Here is a 10966-nt window from a genome sequence, read left to right as displayed (position 1 = left end):
ACATGTACTATGCTTATGCTGAATAGTGACTATTATGCTGAATACCATGGCATTACTACACAGGGTTGGGGAGTAACTGATTACATGTAATCAAATGTTATTAGTCACATATGCTGAATACAACAGGTGTAGACCTTACAGTGAAATGCTTACTTACAAGCCCTTAACCAAAGCTGTTTAGAAGCCTCTTGGACCTAGACCTGGCGCTCTGGTACCACTTGCTGTGCGGTAGCAGAGAGAAGTCTATGACTAGGGTGGCTAGTCTTTGACAATTTTTAGGGCCTTCCTCTGACACCCCCTGGTATAGAGGTCCTGGATGAAAGGAAGCTTGGCCCCAGTGATGTACGGGGCCGTACACACTACCGTCTAGTGCCTTGCGGTCAGAGACCGAGCAGTTGCCATACCAGGCAGAAATCCAACCAGTCAGGATGCTCTCGATGGTGCAGCTGTAGAACCTTTTGAGGATCTGAGGACCCATGCCAAATCTGAAGGGGAAACGGTTTTGTCGTGCCCTCTTCACGACTGTCTTGGTGTGCTTGGACCAGGTTAGTTTGTGGTGATGTGAACACCAAGGAACTTAACTCTCAACCTGCTCCATTACATCCCCGTTGATGAGAATGGGGGGCGTGCTCAGTCCTCCTTTTCCTGTCCACAATCATCTCCTTAGTCTTGATCACGTTGAGGGAGAAGTTGTTGTCCTGGCACCACACGGCCAGGTCCCTGACCTCCCCTAAATGCTGTCTCGTCGTCAGTGATCAGGCCTACCACTGTTGTCATTGGCAGACTTAATGATGGTGTTGGAGTTGTGCCTGGCCGTGCAGTCATGAGTGAACAGGGAGGACAGGAGGGGACTGAGCACACACACCTGAGGTGCCCCCGTGTTGAGGATCAGCGTGGTGGATGTGTTGTTACCTACCCTTACCACCTGGGGCGGCCTGTCAGGAAGTCCATGATCCAGTTGCAGAGGGAGGTGTTTAGTCCCAGGGTCCTTAGCTTAGTGATGAGCTTTGAGGGCGCTATGGTGTTGAATGCTGAGCTGTAGTCAATGAACAGTGTTCTCATGTGTTATTTTTGTCCAGGTGTGAAAGGGCAGTGTGGAATGCAACAGAGATTGCATCATCTGTGGATCTGTTGGGGTGGTATGCAAATTGGAGTGGGTCTAGGGTTTCTGGGATATGGTGTTGATATGAGCCAGACTACGGGTCTGTAGTCATTTAGGCATGTTACCTTAGTGTTCTTGGGCACAGGGACTATGGTGGTCTGCTTGAAACATGACACTTGCCAGTTGGTCAGTGCATGCTCGGAGTACACGTCCTGGTAATCCGTCGGGCCCTGCGGCCTTGTGAATGATGACCTGTTTAAAGGTCTAACTCACATCGGCTGCGGAGAGCGTGATCACACAGTCGTCCGAACTGACCTTGGTTAATTAGTTGTTTAAAACCCCCAAAAATAACCAACATTTCCGTTAATTGCTTAGCACTACTGTTTTCTAAATTACATTTGATTCAGCATTGAAATAAGGTGCAAGTTTAAGTTTGTTCAACATGAGTGAGTCTGATCATGATTACACACCAAATGCTTTTGATGGATCTTTTTTTTAGTGTAATTAATTTTTTACAATTTAACCTTTATTTAACTGGGCAAGTCAGTTAAGAACAAATTCTTATTTATTGCCTCTTAAAGGGAAAGTAATCCAAAAGTAACAAAGTAAAGGTACTGATTACAATTTGACAGGTAACTAGTAACTGATTGCATTTAGAAAGTAACCTACCTGACCCTGCTACTACAGGTACTATGTCTACATATTTTTGAAGTGAGAATGAACAGAAATGAACATGACAACAGTTTGATTTACACAGTTTTGCTCCCATGATGTTGTCATTGAGGCCAGGGGCTCTCCAGATGAAGTCATGAACTTCAAGAAAGGCAACATACTGGTAGCCTTTTATTTTTGTATGAATTGATGTGTATATATGCATGATTCCATATATCATACATTTCAAAGGACTGAGATGCATGCATGATGCATGGTATGAATACATTTTCATAATATCAGGGGCTATGAAGGAGTTGGCAAATACAGTAGGGCTGTAAAACTACACTATCTACAATGCACCGAACGGTTAGCCTTCTCTCAGGCTCCACCCCTCTACCTGGCGAGGTGTGCATTGTGCAGCAATCACAGCTCTTGACTATGCTAGGAAAAATGTGGATTTGTTAGCTTTTACTGTTGAGAAACGATGGTACATTTTACAAAGGTGTGCACGCACTAGGCGTATTTATGTGTTCACGAAATACAATTGTTGCAAATAGTTTTACACCGGGGCGTTCTTTTGGAAGCCTAAAAATAGCCCAATGAGGGCTTATATTCTTGATTTACATGCCCATTCCCCATTGTAATTTGCGTGACCTTTGAATAATGGGAGATACACGGTAATTGACTACACTACCGTAGTGACAACGTGACAGCCTACGCTATTTCAATGGCGATTTTAAACTTTGCATCTGAGCTGGCAACATTTTTGTCAACCTTATCTGTAGCCTAGTTTAGCGCTATTGCCCAACAAGGGAACCGGACAGTAGGCCTATGACGTTATGTAACATTTCGTTCGTTTGTTCTTTTGAAGGGAGGAATGGCGGTGAGATCTGAAGAAAACAATTTACAATGATCTCAGTCGAACATTGGAGTCCCGAGGAGGTGGCGGAATGGATCCATCTCATTGGGCTTACAGAATGCTCACATAGCTTTCTCGGTGAGTTCAATAATGCGCAACTTGCATCCAAATTCATAACCACTATGAATTAATAACCACTGATGATTGAACATGGTAAATCCCGGGTTTACATAGCTCTCTTCAAACTTTGAAGGAGGGCACAACATTCTTTCCAGGCCCCATTACAGTTCATATATCCACCACATAGTGGTGCACATCGTACGCCAAACAGCATCCCCAGGACCAGCCCGCTCATTCGTCATTTAGATTGACCAGGGCGGCATTTTCCAACACCTCCAACTTCACATAATTCTGCCCAAAAACAATGATAATTTCAATCAACCAGTGGCATATGGGCTTTTTTAACGCTGATGTCGCCTTGTGATAAGCAGTGCTCACTTTGTCAATGGCAGGGGCGCTTGTCCATTCCCAAGCACGACTTTCCTGGGTGCTGATGGGAGAGACTCGTCGTTGTGGCGCTCTACCAACGTTCCGTCCAAAAAATAATCGAATGAATTATTCACTGTAAACAGGACTAATAAAACCAATGCAACTGCCTGTTTTCCAAACGGTAGACCTATCACATGGATGGGCATTCATAAAATGCCATTGTGGCTGCTATTGTAGGCTGCACCCCAGTAAGCACAGATCAATGCAGAAGTATTTTGTTTGTCTTTTTTTGTGTTTTACAAACTGTAGGCCAACCACAGATGGGCATTCATAAAATTAAAATGTCATTCCGCACTGTAGGCTACACCTCAGTAAGCACAGACCGACTTCTTATTTCCATGGATGTTGGATTTTGGATCCGGACCAAATCTGAACCAATCATAGATGTCTGTTTGGTTCCAAATTTAGTCCGGTCTGGTCCAGCCTTGGTTTGGCCCAAACATAGACGTCTGTTTGGTTCAGATTTGGTGCGGTCCGGACCTAAAACCAACATCTGTGGATGTGGAAATAAGACGTCGACGTCAGTCTGTGCCACATACTACTACTATACAGTGCATTCGGAAAGCATTCAGACCCCTTGACTTTTTCCACATTTTGTTACATTACAGCCTTATTCTAGAATGGATTCAATAATGTTCCTCATCAAGCTACACACAATAACCCACAATGACAAAGCAAAAACAGGTTTTTAGACATTTTTGCAAATGAATTAAAAATTGAAAAAAAAACATACCTTATTCACAGCCTTTTCTATGAGACTTGAAATTGAGCTCAGGTGCATCCTGTTTCCATTGATCATCCTTGATGTTTGTACAACTTGATTGGAGTCCACCTGTGGTAACTGTAATTGATTGGTCATGATTTGGAAGGTCCCACACATGACAGTGCATGTCAGAGCAAAAATCAAGTCATGAGGTCGAAGGAATTGTCCGTAGAGTTCAGAGACGGAATTGTGTCGAGGCACAGATCTGGAGAAGGATACCAAAATATTTCTGCAACATTGAAGGTCCCCAAGAACACTGTGGCCTTCATCATTCCTAAATGAAATAAGTTTGGAACCACCAAGACTCTTCCTAGAGCTGGCCGCCTGGCCAAACTGAGCAATCGGTGGAGAACGGCCTTGGTCAGGGAGGTGACCAAGAACTTAATGGTCACTCTGACAGAGTTCCTATGTGGAGATGGGAGAGCCTTCCAGAAGGACAACCATCTGCAGCACTCCCCCAATCAGGCTCACAGCACTCTCCATACGTTTTTTTTTTTATTTTCCTTTGCACCCCAGTATCTCTACTTGCACATCTATCACGCCAGTGTTTAATTGCTAAATTGTAATTATTTCACCATTATGGCCTATTTATTGCCTTACCTCCCTTATCTTACCTCATTTGCACACACTGTATACAGACTTTTTCTATTGTGTTACTGACTATGTTTATTCCATGTGTAACTCTGTTGTTTGTGTCGCACTGCTTTGCTTTATCTTGGCCAGGTCGCAGTTGTCAATGAGAACTTGTTCTCAACTAGCCTACCTGGTTAAATAAAGGGGGGTGGGGGGGGGAAGGCCTTTATGGTAGAGTGGCCAGATGGAAGCCACTCCTCAGTAAAAGGCACATGACAGTCCACTTGGAGTTTGTCAAAAGCCACCTAAAGGACTTTCAGCCCATGAGAAACAAGATTCTCTCATCTGATGAAATCAAAATTTAGCTCTTTGGCCTGAATATCAAGCGTCACATCTGGAGGAAACAAGTCACCGCTCATCACCTGGCCAATACCATCCCTACGGTGAAGCATAGTGGTCACAGCATCATGCTATGGGGATTTTTTTCAGCTGTAGGGACTGTGAGACTAGTCAGGATCGAGGGGAAAGATGAACAGAGCAAAGTACAGAGAGATCCTTGATGAAAACCTGCTCCCGAGCACTCTGGACCTCAGACTGGGGTGAAGGTTCACCTTCCAACAGGACAATGTAGGAGTGGCTTCGGGACAAGTCTCAATGTCCTTGGATGGCCCAGCCAGAGCCCGGACTTGAACCCAATCGAACATGTCTTGGATGTGCAGAGAATGGGAGAATCTCCCAAAATACAGGTATGCCAAGCTTGTAGCGTCATACCCAAAAATACTTGATGCTGTAATCACTGCCAAAGGGGCTTCAACAAAGTACTGAGTAAAAGGTCTGAATACTTATGTAAATGTGATTTCCCTTTTTTTATTTTTAAATACATTTGCGAAAATGTCAAACCTGTTTTTGCTTTGTCATTATGGGGTATTGTGTGTAGATTGCTGAGGGGGGGAAAAACAATTTAATCTATATATTTTAGAATAAGGCTGCAATATAACAATGTGGGAAAAGTCAAGTGGTCTGAATACTTTCCGAATGCACTGTGAGCTATATCTGCTACAGGATTTATGTTGGAAATTTATACGGAACGTTGGATGAGAGCCACAGCGATGCGCGTCTCCAACAGCACCATGGAGAGGCGCGCTGGGAATGGACAAGCAAAATATGTTGCGCCCCTGCCTTTGACGAAGTGGGCGCTGCTCGCCTCCTGAGAGGTGCAGTGGTCTAAGGCACTGCATCGCTGTGCCACTAGAGATTCTGGGTTCGAGTCCAGCCGGGCCAAGACTGTGAGACCCATGGGGCGGCGCACAATTGGTCCAGCGTTGTCCGGGTTAGGGGATGGTTTGGCCGGCAGGGATATCCTTGTCCCATCGCGCACTAGCGACTCCTGTGGCGGGCCGGGCGCAGTGCACACTGACACAGTTGCCAGGTGTACAGTGTTTCCTCTGACACATTGGTGCGACTGGCTTCCGGGTTAAATGGGCATTGTGTCAAGAAGCAGTCCGGCTTGGTTGGATTGTGTTTCGGAGGATGCACGGCTCTCGATCTTCACCACTCCCGAGTCCGTAAAGGAGTTGCCATGATGGGACAAGACTGTAACTACCAATTTGATACCACAAAATTGGGGAGAAAAAGGGGTTAAAAAAAAAAAAAAGTGGGCATTGCTTATCACAGGGTGGCATCAGCGCTAAAAAGCCCATATGCCACTGGTTATGCGAAATTGGCATTGTTTTTGGGAGGATTTATGTGATTAGCGACATCTATGTTTGGTCCGGTCTGGACCGGCCTTGATATAGTCCAAACGGATGTCTATAAATTACATATTTTCAACTTTCATTCAGAACCGAAAAGGAAACCGATTTCAACGTTCGGAAAATAAACTCAGCAAAAAAAGAAACGTCCTCTCAGTCAACTGCATTTATTTTCAGCAAACTTAACATGTTTAAATATATGTATGAACATAAGATTCAACAACTGAGACAATAACTGAACAAGTTCCACAGACATGTGACTACCAGTAATGGAATAATGTGTCCCTGAACAAAGGGGGATCAAAAATAAGTCAGTATCTGGGGTAGCCACCAGCTGCATTAAGTACCGCAGTGCATCTCCTCCTCATGGACTGCACCAGATTTGCCAGTTCTTGCTGTGAGATGTTACCCCACTCTTCCACCAAGGCACCTGCAAGTTCCTGGACATTTCTTGGGGGAATGGCCCTAGCCCTCACCCTCCGATCCAACAGGTCCCAGACGTGCTCAATGGGATTGAGATCCGGGCTCTTCACTGGCCATGGCAGAACACTGACATTCCTGTCTTGAAGGAAATCACGCACAGAACGAGCAGTATGGCTGGTGGCATTGTCATGCTGGAGGGTCATGTCAGGATGAGCCTGCAGGAAGGGTACCACATGAGGGAGGAGGATATGTTCCCTGTAACGCACAGCGTTGAGATTGCCTGCAATGACAACAAGCTCAGTCCGACGATGCTGTGATACACCGCCCCACACCATGACGGACCCTCCACCTGCAAATCGATCCAGCTCCAGATTACAGGCCTCGGTGTAACGCTCATTCCTTCAACGATAAATGCGAATCCGACCATCACCCCTGGCGAGACGAAACCGCGACTTGTCAGTGAAGAGCACTTTTTGCCAGTCTTGTCTGGTACAGCGACGGTGGGTTTGTGCCCATAGGCGACGTTGTTGCCGGTGATGTCTGGTAAGGACCTGCCTTACAACAGGCCTACAAGCCCTCAGTCCAGCCTCTCTCAGCCTATTGCAGACAGTCTGAGCACTGATGGAGGTATTGTGCGTTCCTGGTGTAACTCGGGCAGTTGTTGCCATCCTGTACCTGTCCCGCAGGTGTGATGTTTGGATGTACCGATCCTGTGCAGGTGTTGTTACACGTGGTCTGCCACTGCGAGGACGATCAGCTGTCTGTCCTGTCTCCCTGTAGCGCTGTCTTAGGTGTCTCACAGTACGGACATTGCAATTTATTGCCCTGACCACATCTGCATTTCTCATGCCTCCTTGCAGCATGCCTAAGGCACGCTCACGCAGATGAGCAGGGACCCTGGGAATCTTACTTTTGGTGTTTTTTGGAGTCAGTAGAAAGTCATCTTTAGTGTCCTAAGTTTTCATAACTGTGACCTTAATTGCCTACCGTCTGTAAGCTGTTAGTGTTTTAATGACCGTTGCTTACGGGACTATTCAATTTTTGCAGGGGGCAGCAAATTGTCTTGTTTGACTGAGGGCGGCAGAAGGCCCAGTCCTGGCCATATCATCCCTGCTCTCTAGCTTACATTTTGGCAATAATGTAGTCTACAGGAGATCACACAGTGCTGTGTTCAGCATTGTCCTCAAACAATTTGTGACACATTGATAGACATTTCTTTTTTCTCTCACAGAAAATGCAATAACTGGCGTGGATCTCTTGGAAATCACTGATTCAGTGTTAGGTGAGTTAAGTTATAGCCTACATTCTATCTTTTCAGACATATCACCCCCCAAAAACATTGAGGTTTTAATTATGTATTATTCATATTGAAAGCACACAAGGAATAGTAAAGGTCTGCCATCCTTTGGTGAGCTTGAATAGGAAACCATCGAAATTCAGTGAGTGGGATTTTTGACAAAACATTCATACTATTGTGGGTAGGAGAATATTTTTCAATGGGGGGAAAAAAACACTACCTTGGCCTACTTATCACATGATGATTGAGGTGTGTTATGTCCTTTGTTGAATGATGTAATGAGTCTTGTCAGTGATGTTTTTGCAGTTAATTTGTCTTGGATGTGCACATTCCTCCATGTTTCTGTCTAATCATGTGTTCTTCCTCGGTTCACCGGTAGTGTACACAAAGGTGATGATGCATCATAGACCGCTTCCCAGATAATACACACTTGACTGAACATTTTATTAACATTATTGAAACGCTTGATTTTAAGTAATTTAGGCTATGCATATTAATAACCTAGGCTACAGTTGAGTGTTGGTAACTGCAATTAATTTGGTCTGGTGTGACAGGAACATGCAGTCAGTCATCAGGGGCAATAATTGAATTGTGACTAAAAAGCTGTATTGTATTAAAAAGGAGTTTGCATTTTTCCCGAAGTGCACTTATCAGGACCCAGGAGTCAACTCTCTATTAAAACAGTTTGAATCAAATTGGGATTCCATGGTGCAATTCACTTTCCTCTCCCAGTAGACTATTTGCATGAACTGTAGCCATACGAATATATAGGCCTACCCAGGAGTTCATAAAAGACAGAGAACAATAATACCAGAACAATACTACCAGGACAGGTCTATGTGCGTTTGTAAAGTCGGTAAACTGCTCATATAGCCTAGATAAATTTACGGATAATTATTTTACTGTTGTAACCATTTTCATATCGATAAGGTTTACCAAGTTCGATCGTGTAGGTGCTTTGGACAGGTCCAAGGAGTTGATCTCCTAACATACAAAAGGCTTTTGTAATTTTTTTCTTTATTTTTATTTTTTGCCTGAGTGACGGTTCCAAAAGCCAACCGAAACGCCAGCAAAATTGGCTTACTTCCTATAGCAGACTGGAGAAGGAGGGATTTTCTTCCTGAAAACTTTTGACTTCTTTGGTAGGAAGGGGTTGGGGGTTGCGCTTGTCGGCTCTCAGATGCATACACTGCTACCGCGACTTTGCGGTTCGGGGCCGTTCTTTTATGCATTCCCTTCATAGCGCAGTCAAGTGGAAAAAAGATTCCTCAACTTTTTCAGCAGATTAAATATGAAATGGGAACAGAAGCATACGCTTTATTATGTGAAAAAGAGCAAACAGCCTGCTATTCGAAGGAAACTCGTGAAGTAACATGGATTAGTCATATCAGAATTTATAGAATTGTTTGAGGAATTTTGCACGGTATCCGATCTGTATCAAATCTATGGAAATACCCGAGCAGGGACGTCGACAACGGAGTAGCAGTTGTTTCTACGTGAAGTTTAATTGAAAGGTAAACACGACTACATAACGGAATATTGTTTGCCATAACTTGTAAAAGTGTATGATATATGCTATTGGTTGGTCACTCTACCAGAAGTAGGTTTGTGTAGTTTATGAAAGAGAACAAAACAGTAGTCCAAGATACGTTTGTAGACACTTCGGTGGCATAACAGTGATATTACAGTGGAACAGTGTTCAATGATGCTCATGTTTGGACTCACCTATGTACTGGCACTGAAAGGGTTGGCCGTGTTTCCTCTTTCTGGCTCCATTGCTTGTGTATGAGTCAGATTTGTTTTTCTTAATTCTACAACTCAAAATAAAACCATGATCTGTGAATGTATTACAATTTCGTAAAAACCATAATCCGTAAAAATATTACCTAAATTAAACCATAAATCTATAATCTGTAAATATGTTCAACATGTCTAACAGATAAAGTTGCAATTTCAACAAATGTAGAACAATTTGTGAGCCAATGTTCAGAAATCCCTAACATTTACAACTGTGGAATGCTCATTTGCGCATTCAAAAGGTGCTTGTGGATCTGTATTCTGTTTACAGAATTGAGATTTTTTTTCTTCTGCATGTCGATATATTACAATCCACAAATGTTACTTCACATGAGTCGGCTATCTCCAATAATTGGGATAATCTTTGTTACTTGATGCGCGGAGTGGGGACATCAGATCACGTCTGTGTCCTTAGGAGAACCTTTCTAGCTAGAAGAGAACATTACTTCATGAAATGTGAGTATAACGTTTATTTACTAAACAAATTATGTTAATGTTTAGAAACTGACTTTCATATGAATGTTAAATTCAACCATTGGGACATGCAACGCCGAGTGTGTGCTTTGGACACTAACGTTACTGATAGCTATCAGGTAAGTCGAGAGAAGGGTGCAATCGCGGCCCACAAATCGGGGCATTCCTGCATTATTAGCATTCCTGCATCTGCAGGAACCCCTCTTTATACTTGGTAAATGTTTTTAGGACAGGTGGGGGTGCTCCAGTACAGTAGGTGGCGGTAATGCAGAATAATGTTGGATGCCAGCCGCCGATAAACCCCACAGAAGGGGTGGGGGAATAGCCGTACACTGGTAGACCATGTACTTCGCCCCCGCCAGTCGGGCACTGTTTTCCCACAGTTCTGTTAACGACGGCGAGGGCAGGCGGGAGTGAAGGACACTGTTCTAGCTTAGCCAGCTAGTCCTAAGGAGGACTCCGCTACAGGGGAGGTGGGGGCGGCACACTGTGTTGCCCCAGCCTCCCACCTGCTGTGCTAGCGGGAGGCAGGGATGAACGGTAAACAGTGTCCTTCGCCCCAGTGTGCTAGCTAACTATCAAGCTAGCACATAGTGTCACTAACTCGCAAGCTAGCACCCGGAAGACGGTGGCGACCGGTAGACAGTGTCCTTTGCCTGCAGCTTTCGGACACGCCCTGAATTGCGGACTGCAGTTGCACACTTCGATCTTATCAGCTGTTTAG

General features: G+C 44.4%; 1 protein-coding gene across 4 annotated transcripts in view; it reads left to right on the top strand.

Moving 5' to 3' along the window:
* The first annotated feature begins 9112 nt into the window (after window positions 1–9112).
* The window catches only part of LOC106568021 (angiomotin), a 49557-nt gene continuing 47703 nt past the window's right edge, over window positions 9113–10966 (top strand). For all 4 annotated transcript variants that reach the window (XM_045693548.1, XM_045693547.1, XM_045693549.1 and 1 more), the window contains exon 1: window positions 9113–9485. The gene's annotated coding sequence lies outside the window, so the exon portion shown is untranslated. The remainder of the gene's footprint in view (window positions 9486–10966) is intronic.

The sequence above is a fragment of the Salmo salar genome, chromosome ssa13, assembly GCF_905237065.1.
Source record: "Salmo salar chromosome ssa13, Ssal_v3.1, whole genome shotgun sequence".
NCBI lineage: Eukaryota > Metazoa > Chordata > Actinopteri > Salmoniformes > Salmonidae > Salmo > Salmo salar.
The sequence above is the reverse complement of the archived record's forward strand: the minus strand, read 5'-3'. Positions and strand labels throughout refer to the sequence as shown.